The sequence below is a fragment of the Triturus cristatus genome, chromosome 11 (assembly GCF_964204655.1).
Source record: "Triturus cristatus chromosome 11, aTriCri1.1, whole genome shotgun sequence".
Lineage (NCBI taxonomy): Eukaryota > Metazoa > Chordata > Amphibia > Caudata > Salamandridae > Triturus > Triturus cristatus.
In genome coordinates, this window is record NC_140594.1 from 1141025813 (window position 1) to 1141039205 (window position 13393).

The 13393-nt window shown below is 45.1% G+C and overlaps 7 non-coding genes across 7 annotated transcripts; all 7 read right to left on the reverse strand.

Moving 5' to 3' along the window:
* Positions 1-947: 947 nt before the first annotated feature.
* On the reverse strand, positions 948-1019 carry TRNAG-CCC (transfer RNA glycine (anticodon CCC)). Its single transcript has one exon. It is a non-coding gene; the product is annotated as a tRNA-Gly (tRNA).
* Positions 1020-2535: 1516 nt separating this feature from the next.
* Positions 2536-2607, reverse strand: TRNAG-CCC (transfer RNA glycine (anticodon CCC)). The gene has a single exon. It is a non-coding gene; the product is annotated as a tRNA-Gly (tRNA).
* A 1527-nt stretch (positions 2608-4134) lies between these two features.
* On the reverse strand, positions 4135-4206 carry TRNAG-CCC (transfer RNA glycine (anticodon CCC)). The gene has a single exon. It is a non-coding gene; the product is annotated as a tRNA-Gly (tRNA).
* Positions 4207-5733: 1527 nt separating this feature from the next.
* TRNAG-CCC (transfer RNA glycine (anticodon CCC)) lies at positions 5734-5805 on the reverse strand. Its single transcript has one exon. It is a non-coding gene; the product is annotated as a tRNA-Gly (tRNA).
* Positions 5806-7324: 1519 nt separating this feature from the next.
* TRNAG-CCC (transfer RNA glycine (anticodon CCC)) lies at positions 7325-7396 on the reverse strand. Its single transcript has one exon. It is a non-coding gene; the product is annotated as a tRNA-Gly (tRNA).
* Positions 7397-8923: 1527 nt separating this feature from the next.
* On the reverse strand, positions 8924-8995 carry TRNAG-CCC (transfer RNA glycine (anticodon CCC)). The gene has a single exon. It is a non-coding gene; the product is annotated as a tRNA-Gly (tRNA).
* A 3115-nt stretch (positions 8996-12110) lies between these two features.
* Positions 12111-12182, reverse strand: TRNAG-CCC (transfer RNA glycine (anticodon CCC)). The gene has a single exon. It is a non-coding gene; the product is annotated as a tRNA-Gly (tRNA).
* Positions 12183-13393: the final 1211 nt, after the last annotated feature.

Consider the following 13393-nt stretch of genomic DNA (forward strand, 5'->3'; position numbering starts at 1 on the left):
TCCATCGACCTCTGGGTTATGGGCCCAGCACGCTTCCGCTGCGCCACTCTGCTCCCTTGTAAAAGTGTTCTCTTTATGCAGAGGAGGAGCTTTCAGCGAAGTGGCGAGGGATTGGTGGGTCTCGCTCCTCATTTGCCTAAGCATGCTGCAATGTATGCTGGGTGCAGAAAATCTTCATCTTCTCGTCTCACAGTCAGTCATAACTGAAAGTGCAGACCCTCTTGGGAACTAGCAGTTTCAGGCCTTTACCAAGATAGCAGCTCTCTAACCCTCTCCTCTCTCTTTGATCGTAGCGCTAGCATGCTCAGGATTTGATTTTAACTGGGAGCCAGAGATCTACCCGGTGAGGGCTTGCCCGGTGTGAGGCTTTTGAGCGTTCGGGACGTGAGGACGTTGGACAGGAAATGTTGCCATCTTGAAATATCCAACCTTCCTGCTGTCGTGAGAGGCTCTTTCCATGGACATCTGCCTCTTGGAGTCCTCTCAACTTGCTCTCTGATATAACATTTTGTGAGCTGCAGTTACATCCGATGGCTACAAGGTGGCGCTGCATTCAGGTGAAAGAACAAGTGTGCACAAAATCGTTGGGGACTTTTGCCAGATTCATCGGTGGATCTTGCCTACTTTTATTCACATGCTAGATATTGCCTAGAAATGCTTTTTAATATAGAGATGTTAGAGTTAGAATGTCTGGTCGGGGTTCAGCCCTTTCATTGTCTACCGCCCGCAACATATTTATTACCAGCACATGTGAGTGGCGACTCTGCTTTTTGGAAAATAGCATCTAATAGGACAATGAATGTAGCAGATGGGGCGATCGAGATGCCTGCCTAAGTATTTCATTTTTTTTTTAATTTAACGTCTGATTAATCTGTTCATGATATTTCCGTTTTGTGACATGTTGCATTAAAACATATCCTGCTTGGAGAACATATAAAAATTTGCACTGCATTGGCCGGGAATCGAACCCGGGTCAACTGCTTGGGAAGCAGCTATGCTCACCACTATACCACCAACGCCCTATGATGTGGGTGCTCTCGGTTCTAAAGATTACAACCCCGAGTTCAATGACTATCTTGCACCAGTTTCAATGGTGCATTTGGTTTAGATACCAACATGAAAAGCAGTAGAAAGTTTCTTGTAGAGGGTAAGGAACTGGGGATTGAAACCAAGGCCAAATCTGTGCAGACGAGAAGAAATGGAAAGCAGTAGTACAAATAGTGGAAATGAACATATTTAGGCAGCATTGGAAGCAAAGCAGCGAAGAGAAAGAGAGTGCCTTCCATGAAATGCCCAGGAGAATGATAAGAGCAGAACGAAAAGGCAAGAATGACATTCAAAGCATGCCCAGAAAAACGTGTGACGGTCCCACCAGTCATTTATGCTTATAATTGGGTATCTTTACTTTCAAAGTATGGGGTTGATCCTTTGGCGATCACTCTGTTGTGTTTCAGCAGAGACAGATAGTTGAGAAGTCTTTTCTCACATAGCTAGCACAAGCCTGCGCTTTTCCTTGCTGGTAGCGTGGAAATGACAGATTGGTTCTCAGAAGAAAAAACAAGAAATATTATAGCAGAGGATGGTTTCGATCCATCGACCTCTGGGTTATGGGCCCAGCACGCTTCCGCTGCGCCACTCTGCTCCCTTGTAAAAGTGTTCTCTTTATGCAGAGGAGGAGCTTTCAGCGAAGTGGCGAGGGATTGGTGGGTCTCGCTCCTCATTTGCCTAAGCATGCTGCAATGTATGCTGGGTGCAGAAAATCTTCATCTTCTCGTCTCACAGTCAGTCATAACTGAAAGTGCAGACCCTCTTGGGAACTAGCAGTTTCAGGCCTTTACCAAGATAGCAGCTCTCTAACCCTCTCCTCTCTCTTTGATCCTAGCGCTAGCATGCTCAGGATTTGATTTTAACTGGGAGCCAGAGATCTACCCGGTGAGGGCGAGGCTTTTGAGCGTTTGGGAGCGTTCGGGACGTGAGGACGTTGGAGAGGAAATGTTGCCATCTTGAAATATCCAACCTTCCTGCTGTCATGAGAGGCTCTTTCCATGGACATCTGCCTCTTGGAGTCCTCTCAACTTGCTCTCTGATATAACATTTTGTGAGCTGCAGTTACATCCGATGGCTACAAGGTGGCGCTGCATTCAGGTGAGAGAACAAGTGTGCACAAAATCGTTGGGGACTTTTGCCAGATTCATCGGTGGATCTTGCCTACTTTTATTCACATGCTAGATATTGCCTAGAAATGCTTTTTAATATAGAGATGCTACAGTTAGAATGTCTAGTCGGGGTTCAGCCCTTTCATTGTCTACCGCCCGCAACATATTTATTACCAGCACATGTGAGTGGTGACTCTGCTTTTTGGAAAATAGCATCTAATAGGACAATGAATGTAGCAGATGGGGCAATCGAGATGCCTGCCTAAGTATTTCATTTTTTTTTTTATTTAACGTCTGATTAATCTGTTCATGATATTTCCGTTTTGTGACATGTTGCATTAAAACAAATCCTGCTTGGAGAACATATAAAAATTTGCACTGCATTGGCCGGGAATCGAACCCGGGTCAACTGCTTGGGAAGCAGCTATGCTCACCACTATACCACCAACGCCCTATGATGTGGTTGTTCTCGGTTCTAAAGATTACAACCCCGAGTTCAATGACTATCTTGCACCAGTTTCAATGGTGCATTTGGTTTAGATACCAACATGAAAAGCAGTAGAAAGTTTCTTGTAGAGGGTAAGGAACTAGGGATTGAAACCAAGGCCAAATCTGTGCAGAAGAGAAGAAATGGAAAGCAGTAGTACAAATAGTGGAAATGAACATATTTAGGCAGCATTGGAAGCAAAGCAGCGAAGAGAAAGAGAGTGCCTTCCATGAAATGCCCAGGAGAATGATAAGAGCAGAACGAAAAGGCAAGAATGACATTCAAAGCATGCCCAGAAAAACGTGTGACGGTCCCACCAGTCATTTATGCTTATAATTGGGTATCTTTACTTTCAAAGTATGGGGTTGATCCTTTGGCGATCACTCTCTTGTATTTCAGCAGAGACAGATAGTTGAGAAGTCTTTTCTCACATAGCTAGCACAAGCCTGCGCTTTTCCTTGCTGGTAGCGTGGAAATGACAGATTGGTTCTCAGAAGAAAAAACAAGAAATATTATAGCAGAGGATGGTTTCGATCCATCGACCTCTGGGTTATGGGCCCAGCACGCTTCCGCTGCGCCACTCTGCTCCCTTGTAAAAGTGTTCTCTTTATGCAGAGGAGGAGCTTTCAGCGAAGTAGCGAGGGATTGGTGGGTCTCGCTCCTCATTTGCCTAAGCATGCTGCAATGTATGCTGGGTGCAGAAAATCTTCATCTTCTCATCTCACAGTCAGTCATAACTGAAAGTGCAGACCCTCTTGGGAACGAGCAGTTTCAGGCCTTTACCAAGATAGCAGCTCTCTAACCCTCTCCTCTCTCTTTGATCCTAGCGCTAGCATGCTCAGGATTTGATTTTAACTGGGAGCCAGAGATCTACCCGGTGAGGGCTTGCCCGGTGTGAGGCTTTTGAGCGTTTGGGAGCGTTCGGGACGTGAGGACATTGGACAGGAAATGTTGCCATCTTGAAATATCCAACCTTCCTGCTGTCGTGAGAGGCTCTTTCCATGGACATCTGCCTCTTGGAGTCCTCTCAACTTGCTCTCTGATATAACATTTTGTGAGCTGCAGTTACATCCGATGGCTACAAGGTGGCGCTGCATTCAGGTGAGAGAACAAGTGTGCACAAAATCGTTGGGGACTTTTGCCAGATTCATCGGTGGATCTTGCCTACTTTTATTCACATGCTAGATATTGCCTAGAAATGCTTTTTAATATAGAGATGCTAGAGTTAGAATGTCTGGTCGGGGTTCAGCCCTTTCATTGTCTACCGCCCACAACATATTTATTACCAGCACATGTGAGTGGTGACTCTGCTTTTTGGAAAATAGCATCTAATAGGACAATGAATGTCGCAGATGGGGCGATCGAGATGCCTGCCTAAGTATTTCATTTTTTTTTTTATTTAACGTCTGATTAATCTGTTCATGATATTTCCGTTTTGTGACATGTTGCATTAAAACAAATCCTGCTTGGAGAACATATAAAAATTTGCACTGCATTGGCCGGGAATCGAACCCGGGTCAACTGCTTGGGAAGCAGCTATGCTCACCACTATACCACCAACGCCCTATGATGTGGTTGATCTCGGTTCTAAAGATTACAACCCCGAGTTCAATGACTATCTTGCACCAGTTTCAATGGTGCATTTGGTTTAGATACCAACATGAAAAGCAGTAGAAAGTTTCTTGTAGAGGGTAAGGAACTGGGAATTGAAACCAAGGCCAAATCTGTGCAGAAGAGAAGAAATGGAAAGCAGTAGTACAAATAGTGGAAATGAACATATTTAGGCAGCATTGGAAGCAAAGCAGCGAAGAGAAAGAGAGTGCCTTCCATGAAATGCCCAGGAGAATGATAAGAGCAGAACGAAAAGGCAAGAATGACATTCAAAGCATGCCCAGAAAAACGTGTGACGGTCCCACCAGTCATTTATGCTTATAATTGGGTATCTTTACTTTCAAAGTATGGGGTTGATCCTTTGGCGATCACTCTCTTGTATTTCAGCAGAGACAGATAGTTGAGAAGTCTTTTCTCACATAGCTAGCACAAGCCTGCGCTTTTCCTTGCTGGTAGCGTGGAAATGACAGATTGGTCCTCAGAAGAAAAAACAAGAAATATTATAGCAGAGGATGGTTTCGATCCATCGACCTCTGGGTTATGGGCCCAGCACGCTTCCGCTGTGCCACTCTGCTCCCTTGTAAAAGTGTTCTCTTTATGCAGAGGAGGAGCTTTCAGCGAAGTGGCGAGGGATTGGTGGGTCTCGCTCCTCATTTGCCTAAGCATGCTGCAATGTATGCTGGGTGCAGAAAATCTTCATCTTCTCGTCTCACAGTTAGTCATAACTGAAAGTGCAGACCCTCTTGGGAACTAGCAGTTTCAGGCCTTTACCAAGATAGCAGCTCTCTAACCCTCTCCTCTCTCTTTGATCCTAGCGCTAGCATGCTCAGGATTTGATTTTAACTGGGAGCCAGAGATCTACCCGGTGAGGGCTTGCCCGGTGTGAGGCTTTTGAGCGTTTGGGAGCGTTCGGGACGTGAGGACATTGGACAGGAAATGTTGCCATCTTGAAATATCCAACCTTCCTGCTGTCGTGAGAGGCTCTTTCCATGGACATCTGCCTCTTGGAGTCCTCTCAACTTGCTCTCTGATATAACATTTTGTGAGCTGCAGTTACATCCGATGGCTACAAGGTGGCGCTGCATTCAGGTGAGAGAACAAGTGTGCACAAAATCGTTGGGGACTTTTGCCAGATTCATCGGTGGATCTTGCCTACTTTTATTCACATGCTAGATATTGCCTAGAAATGCTTTTTAATATAGAGATGCTAGAGTTAGAATGTCTGGTCGGGGTTCAGCCCTTTCATTGTCTACCGCCCGCAACATATTTATTACCAGCACATGTGAGTGGTGACTCTGCTTTTTGGAAAATAGCATCTAATAGGACAATGAATGTCGCAGATGGGGCGATCGAGATGCCTGCCTAAGTATTTCATTTTTTTTTTAATTTAACGTCTGATTAATCTGTTCATGATATTTCCGTTTTGTGACATGTTGCATTAAAACAAATCCTGCTTGGAGAACATATAAAAATTTGCACTGCATTGGCCGGGAATCGAACCCGGGTCAACTGCTTGGGAAGCAGCTATGCTCACCACTATACCACCAACGCCCTATGATGTGGTTGCTCTCGGTTCTAAAGATTACAATCCCGAGTTCAATGACTATCTTGCACCAGTTTCAATGGTGCATTTGGTTTAGATACCAACATGAAAAGCAGTAGAAAGTTTCTTGTAGAGGGTAAGGAACTGGGGATTGAAACCAAGGCCAAATCTGTGCAGAAGAGAAGAAATGGAAAGCAGTAGTACAAATAGTGGAAATGAACATATTTAGGCAGCATTGGAAGCAAAGCAGCGAAGAGAAAGAGAGTGCCTTCCATGAAATGCCCAGGAGAATGATAAGAGCAGAACGAAAAGGCAAGAATGACATTCAAAGCATGCCCAGAAAAACGTGTGACGGTCCCACCAGTCATTTATGCTTATAATTGGGTATCTTTACTTTCAAAGTATGGGGTTGATCCTTTGGCGATCACTCTCTTGTATTTCAGCAGAGACAGATAGTTGAGAAGTCTTTTCTCACATAGCTAGCACAAGCCTGCGCTTTTCCTTGCTGGTAGCGTGGAAATGACAGATTGGTTCTCAGAAGAAAAAACAAGAAATAATATAGCAGAGGATGGTTTCGATCCATCGACCTCTGGGTTATGGGCCCAGCACGCTTCCGCTGCGCCACTCTGCTCCCTTGTAAAAGTGTCCTCTTTATGCAGAGGAGGAGCTTTCAGCGAAGTGGCGAGGGATTGGTGGGTCTCGCTCCTCATTTGCCTAAGCATGCTGCAATGTATGCTGGGTGCAGAAAATCTTCATCTTCTCGTCTCACAGTCAGTCATAACTGAAAGTGCAGACCCTCTTGGGAACTAGCAGTTTCAGGCCTTTACCAAGATAGCAGCTCTCTAACCCTCTCCTCTCTCTTTGATCCTAGCGCTATCATGCTCAGGATTTGATTTTAACTGGGAGCCAGAGATCTACCCGGTGAGGGCTTGCCCGGTGTGAGGCTTTTGAGCGTTTGGGAGCGTTGAGGACGTTGGACAGGAAATGTTGCCATCTTGAAATATCCAACCTTCCTGCTGTCGTGAGAGGCTCTTTCCATGGACATCTGCCTCTTGGAGTCCTCTCAACTTGCTCTCTGATATAACATTTTGTGAGCTGCAGTTACATCCGATGGCTACAAGGTGGCGCTGCATTCAGGTGAGAGAACAAGTGTGCACAAAATCGTTGGGGACTTTTGCCAGATTCATCGGTGGATCTTGCCTACTTTTATTCACATGCTAGATATTGCCTAGAAATGCTTTTTAATATAGAGATGCTAGAGTTAGAATGTCTGGTCGGGGTTCAGCCCTTTCATTGTCTACCGCCCGCAACATATTTATTACCAGCACATGTGAGTGGTGACTCTGCTTTTTGGAAAATAGCATCTAATAGGACAATGAATGTCGCAGATGGGGCGATCGAGATGCCTGCCTAAGTATTTCATTTTTTTTTTAATTTAACGTCTGATTAATCTGTTCATGATATTTCCGTTTTGTGACATGTTACATTAAAACAAATCCTGCTTGGAGAACATATAAACATTTGCACTGCATTGGCCGGGAATCGAACCCGGGTCAACTGCTTGGGAAGCAGCTATGCTCACCACTATACCACCAACGCCCTATGATGTGGGTGCTCTCGGTTCTAAAGATTACAACCCCGAGTTCAATGACTATCTTGCACCAGTTTCAATGGTGCATTTGGTTTAGATACCAACATGAAAAGCAGTAGAAAGTTTCTTGTAGAGGGTAAGGAACTGGGGATTGAAACCAAGGCCAAATCTGTGCAGAAGAGAAGAAATGGAAAGCAGTAGTACAAATAGTGGAAATGAACATATTTAGGCAGCATTGGAAGCAAAGCAGCGAAGAGAAAGAGAGTGCCTTCCATGAAATGCCCAGGAGAATGATAAGAGCAGAACGAAAAGGCAAGAATGACATTCAAAGCATGCCCAGAAAAACGTGTGACGGTCCCACCAGTCATTTATGCTTATAATTGGGTATCTTTACTTTCAAAGTATGGGGTTGATCCTTTGGCGATCACTCTCTTGTATTTCAGCAGAGACAGATAGTTGAGAAGTCTTTTCTCACATAGCTAGCACAAGCCTGCGCTTTTCCTTGCTGGTAGCGTGGAAATGACAGATTGGTCCTCAGAAGAAAAAACAAGAAATATTATAGCAGAGGATGGTTTCGATCCATCGACCTCTGGGTTATGGGCCCAGCACGCTTCCGCTGCGCCACTCTGCTCCCTTGTAAAAGTGTTCTCTTTATGCAGAGGAGGAGCTTTCAGCGAAGTGGCGAGGGATTGGTGGGTCTCGCTCCTCATTTGCCTAAGCATGCTGCAATGTATGCTGGGTGCAGAAAATCTTCATCTTCTCGTCTCACAGTCAGTCATAACTGAAAGTGCAGACCCTCTTGGGAACTAGCAGTTTCAGGCCTTTACCAAGATAGCAGCTCTCTAACCCTCTCCTCTCTCTTTGATCGTAGCGCTAGCATGCTCAGGATTTGATTTTAACTGGGAGCCAGAGATCTACCCGGTGAGGGCTTGCCCGGTGTGAGGCTTTTGAGCGTTTGGGAGCGTTCGGGACGTGAGGACGTTGGACAGGAAATGTTGCCATCTTGAAATATCCAACCTTCCTGCTGTCGTGAGAGGCTCTTTCCATGGACATCTGCCTCTTGGAGTCCTCTCAACTTGCTCTCTGATATAACATTTTGTGAGCTGCAGTTACATCCGATGGCTACAAGATGGCGCTGCATTCAGGTGAGAGAACAAGTGTGCACAAAATCGTTGGGGACTTTTGCCAGATTCATCGGTAGATCTTGCCTACTTTTATTCACATGCTAGATATTGCCTAGAAATGCTTTTTAATATAGAGATGCTAGAGTTAGAATGTCTGGTCGGGGTTCAGCCCTTTCATTGTCTACCGCCCGCAACATATTTATTACCAGCACATGTGAGTGGTGACTCTGCTTTTTGGAAAATAGCATCTAATAGGACAATGAATGTAGCAGATGGGGCGATCGAGATGCCTGCCTAAGTATTTCATTTTTTTTTAAATTTAACGTCTGATTAATCTGTTCATGATATTTCCGTTTTGTGACATGTTGCATTAAAACAAATCCTGCTTGGAGAACATATAAAAATTTGCACTGCATTGGCCGGGAATCGAACCCGGGTCAACTGCTTGGGAAGCAGCTATGCTCACCACTATACCACCAACACCCTATGATGTGCTTGCTCTCGGTTCTAAAGATTACAACCCCGAGTTCAATGAATATCTTGCACCAGTTTCAATGGTGCATTTGGTTTAGATACCAACATGAAAAGCAGTAGAAAGTTTCTTGTAGAGGGTAAGGAACTGGGGATTGAAACCAAGGCCAAATCTGTGCAGAAGAGAAGAAATGGAAAGCAGTAGTACAAATAGTGGAAATGAACATATTTAGGCAGCTTTGGAAGCAAAGCAGCGAAGAGAAAGAGAGTGCCTTCCATGAAATGCCCAGGAGAATGATAAGAGCAGAACGAAAAGGCAAGAATGACATTCAAAGCATGCCCAGAAAAACGTGTGACGGTCCCACCAGTCATTTATGCTTATAATTGGGTATCTTTACTTTCAAAGTATGGGGTTGATCCTTTGGCGATCACTCTCTTGTATTTCAGCAGAGACAGATAGTTGAGAAGTCTTTTCTCACATAGCTAGCACAAGCCTGCGCTTTTCCTTGCTGGTAGTGTGGAAATGACAGATTGGTCCTCAGAAGAAAAAACAAGAAATATTATAGCAGAGGATGGCTTCGATCCATCGACCTCTGGGTTATGGGCCCAGCACGCTTCCGCTGCGCCACTCTGCTCCCTTGTAAAAGTGTTCTCTTTATGCAGAGGAGGAGCTTTCAGCGAAGTGGCGAGGGATTGGTGGGTCTCGCTCCTCATTTGCCTAAGCATGCTGCAATGTATGCTGGGTGCAGAAAATCTTCATCTTCTCGTCTCACAGTTAGTCATAACTGAAAGTGCAGACCCTCTTGGGAACTAGCAGTTTCAGGCCTTTACCAAGATAGCAGCTCTCTAACCCTCTCCTCTCTCTTTGATCCTAGCGCTAGCATGCTCAGGATTTGATTTTAACTGGGAGCCAGAGATCTACCCGGTGATGGCGAGGCTTTTGAGCGTTTGGGAGCGTTCGGGACGTGAGGACGTTGGATAGGAAATGTTGCCATCTTGAAATATCCAACCTTCCTGCTGTCATGAGAGGCTCTTTCCATGGACATCTGCCTCTTGGAGTCCTCTCAATTTGCTCTCTGATATAACATTTTGTGAGCTGCAGTTACATCCGATGGCTACAAGGTGGCGCTGCATTCAGGTGAGAGAACAAGTGTGCACAAAATCGTTGGGGACTTTTGCCAGATTCATCGGTGGATCTTGCCTACTTTTATTCACATGCTAGATATTGCCTAGAAATGCTATTTAATATAGAGATGCTACAGTTAGAATGTCTAGTCGGGGTTCAGCCCTTTCATTGTCTACCGCCCGCAACATATTTATTACCAGCACATGTGAGTGGTGACTCTGCTTTTTGGAAAATAGCATCTAATAGGACAATGAATGTAGCAGATGGGGCGATCGAGATGCCTGCCTAAGTATTTCATTTTTTTTTTAATTTAACGTCTGATTAATCTGTTCATGATATTTCCGTTTTGTGACATGTTGCATTAAAACAAATCCTGCTTGGAGAACATATAAAAATTTGCACTGCATTGGCTGGGAATCGAACCCGGGTCAACTGCTTGGGAAGCAGCTATGCTCACCACTATACCACCAACGCCCTATGATGTGGGTGCTCTCGGTTCTAAAGATTACAACCCCGAGTTCAATGACTATCTTGCACCAGTTTCAATGGTGCATTTGGTTTAGATACCAACATGAAAAGCAGTAGAAAGTTTCTTGTAGAGGGTAAGGAACTGGGGATTGAAACCAAGGCCAAATCTGTGCAGAAGAGAAGAAATGGAAAGCAGTAGTACAAATAGTGGAAATGAACATATTTAGGCAGCATTGGAAGCAAAGCAGCGAAGAGAAAGAGAGTGCCTTCCATGAAATGCCCAGGAGAATGATAAGAGCAGAACGAAAAGGCAAGAATGACATTCAAAGCATGCCCAGAAAAACGTGTGACGGTCCCACCAGTCATTTATGCTTATAATTGGGTATCTTTACTTTCAAAGTATGGGGTTGATCCTTTGGCGATCACTCTCTTGTATTTCAGCAGAGACAGATAGTTGAGAAGTCTTTTCTCACATAGCTAGCACAAGCCTGCGCTTTTCCTTGCTGGTAGCGTGGAAATGACAGATTGGTCCTCAGAAGAAAAAACAAGAAATATAATAGCAGAGGATGGTTTCGATCCATCGACCTCTGGGTTATGGGCCCAGCACGCTTCCGCTGCGCCACTCTGCTCCCTTGTAAAAGTGTTCTCTTTATGCAGAGGAGGAGCTTTCAACGAAATGGCGAGGGATTGGTGGGTCTCGCTCCTCATTTGCCTAAGCATGCTGCAATGTATGCTGGGTGCAGAAAATCTTCATCTTCTCGTCACACAGTCAGTCATAACTGAAAGTGCAGACCCTCTTGGGAACTAGCAGTTTCAGGCCTTTACCAAGATAGCAGCTCTCTAACCCTCTCCTCTCTCTTTGATCCTAGCGCTAGCATGCTCAGGATTTGATTTTAACTGGGAGCCAGAGATCTACCCGGTGAGGGCTTGCCCGGTGTGAGGCTTTTGAGCGTTTGGGAGCGTTCGGGACGTGAGGACGTTGGACAGGAAATGTTGCCATCTTGAAATATCCAACCTTCCTGCTGTCGTGAGAGGCTCTTTCCATGGACATCTGCCTCTTGGAGTCCTCTCAACTTGCTCTCTGATATAACATTTTGTGAGCTGCAGTTACATCCGATGGCTACAAGATGGCGCTGCATTCAGGTGAGAGAACAAGTGTGCACAAAATCGTTGGGGACTTTTGGAAGATTCATCGGTGGATCTTGCCTACTTTTATTCACATGCTAGATATTGCCTAGAAATGCTTTTTAATATAGAGATGCTAGAGTTAGAATGTCTGGTCGGGGTTCAGCCCTTTCATTGTCTACCGCCCGCAACATATTTATTACCAGCACATGTGAGTGGTGACTCTGCTTTTTGGAAAATAGCATCTAATAGGACAATGAATGTCGCAGATGGGGCGATCAAGATGCCTGCCTAAGTATTTCATTTTTTTTTTAATTTAACGTCTGATTAATCTGTTCATGATATTTCCGTTTTGTGACATGTTGCATTAAAACAAATCCTGCTTGGAGAACATATAAAAATTTGCACTGCATTGGCCGGGAATCAAACCCGGGTCAACTGCTTGGGAAGCAGCTATGCTCACCACTATACCACCAACGCCCTATGATGTGGGTGCTCTCGGTTCTAAAGATTACAACCCCGAGTTCAATGACTATCTTGCACCAGTTTCAATGGTGCATTTGGTTTAGATACCAACATGAAAAGCAGTAGAAAGTTTCTTGTAGAGGGTAAGGAACTGGGGATTGAAACCAAGGCCAAATCTGTGCAGAAGAGAAGAAATGGAAAGCAGTAGTACAAATAGAGGAAATGAACATATTTAGGCAGCATTGGAAGCAAAGCAGCGAAGAGAAAGAGAGTGCCTTCCATGAAATGCCCAGGAGAATGATAAGAGCAGATGTCGTACTTTAATATTCGGGACCGCGTAGGGAACAGGGCCCTACCTCTGTCTATCTTGGTATTAGCGAACCGCAAATGGTAAATGCGGCATGTACGAGTGCTTTATATATCGTTCTAGCTATGAATGCACTGTGTACACGTTATTCTGCTCAACTACGCGGGTTCCATTTTGGAAGCAGTGGCCATCTTGTCATTGCCCTCACATAGGCTATAATGGAGCAAATACGGGCCTCACAGTACATGGGCTTCCTCTCTGACTTCTCTGTGACCTGGGCAGCTGGCTCTGCTGCCCCGGGTCAAACTGGTCTCACGAGCTCCCCTTCCTCTCTCCACCTGTGATTCGTATCAGGGCTTGGCCCGTCATAAAACCCTTTTAATCCTACACAAGCCCCTGGCTAATCTCTTTCGCACCTGGCTGTTCCTGCTTTATGACTTGCTTCCCAAAACAGGAGATGCTCATGTTTATTGGGGGGATCTGTAAATCTAATGTGGGATCTGAACCTTGTTGTGTAAATCATCGTGGGCTGGCCGAACTGGAATGTGGGATGGTCATCATGACTCTGCCTTTTCTTTGTAACATATCCTTGTATATTGCCGTTTCATAAAACTCAGGAATGTATGCTTGGGGCCAGAAAAGGCCTATTTAAGATGTAGCCTGTTCCTATGATTTTCAGCAGTCTCCTGAGAACATACACGCTGGTGTACTTCTAGGATACCTGTAATTGGTCTGCAGCCAATAAACGATTCTTTGACTTCACCCAGAAGACTCTGTGTTTCTGTAGGTCCGGAACAGGGTGAAACCCAGAAGTCATAGGGTGTGTGCCCCTGCACCGCTGGGACTAAAATACCCAGTACTTCAGTTTGGCGCCCAACTCGGGACGATTTCAGCGGTACCAGTCCAAGCCAGAGGTTCG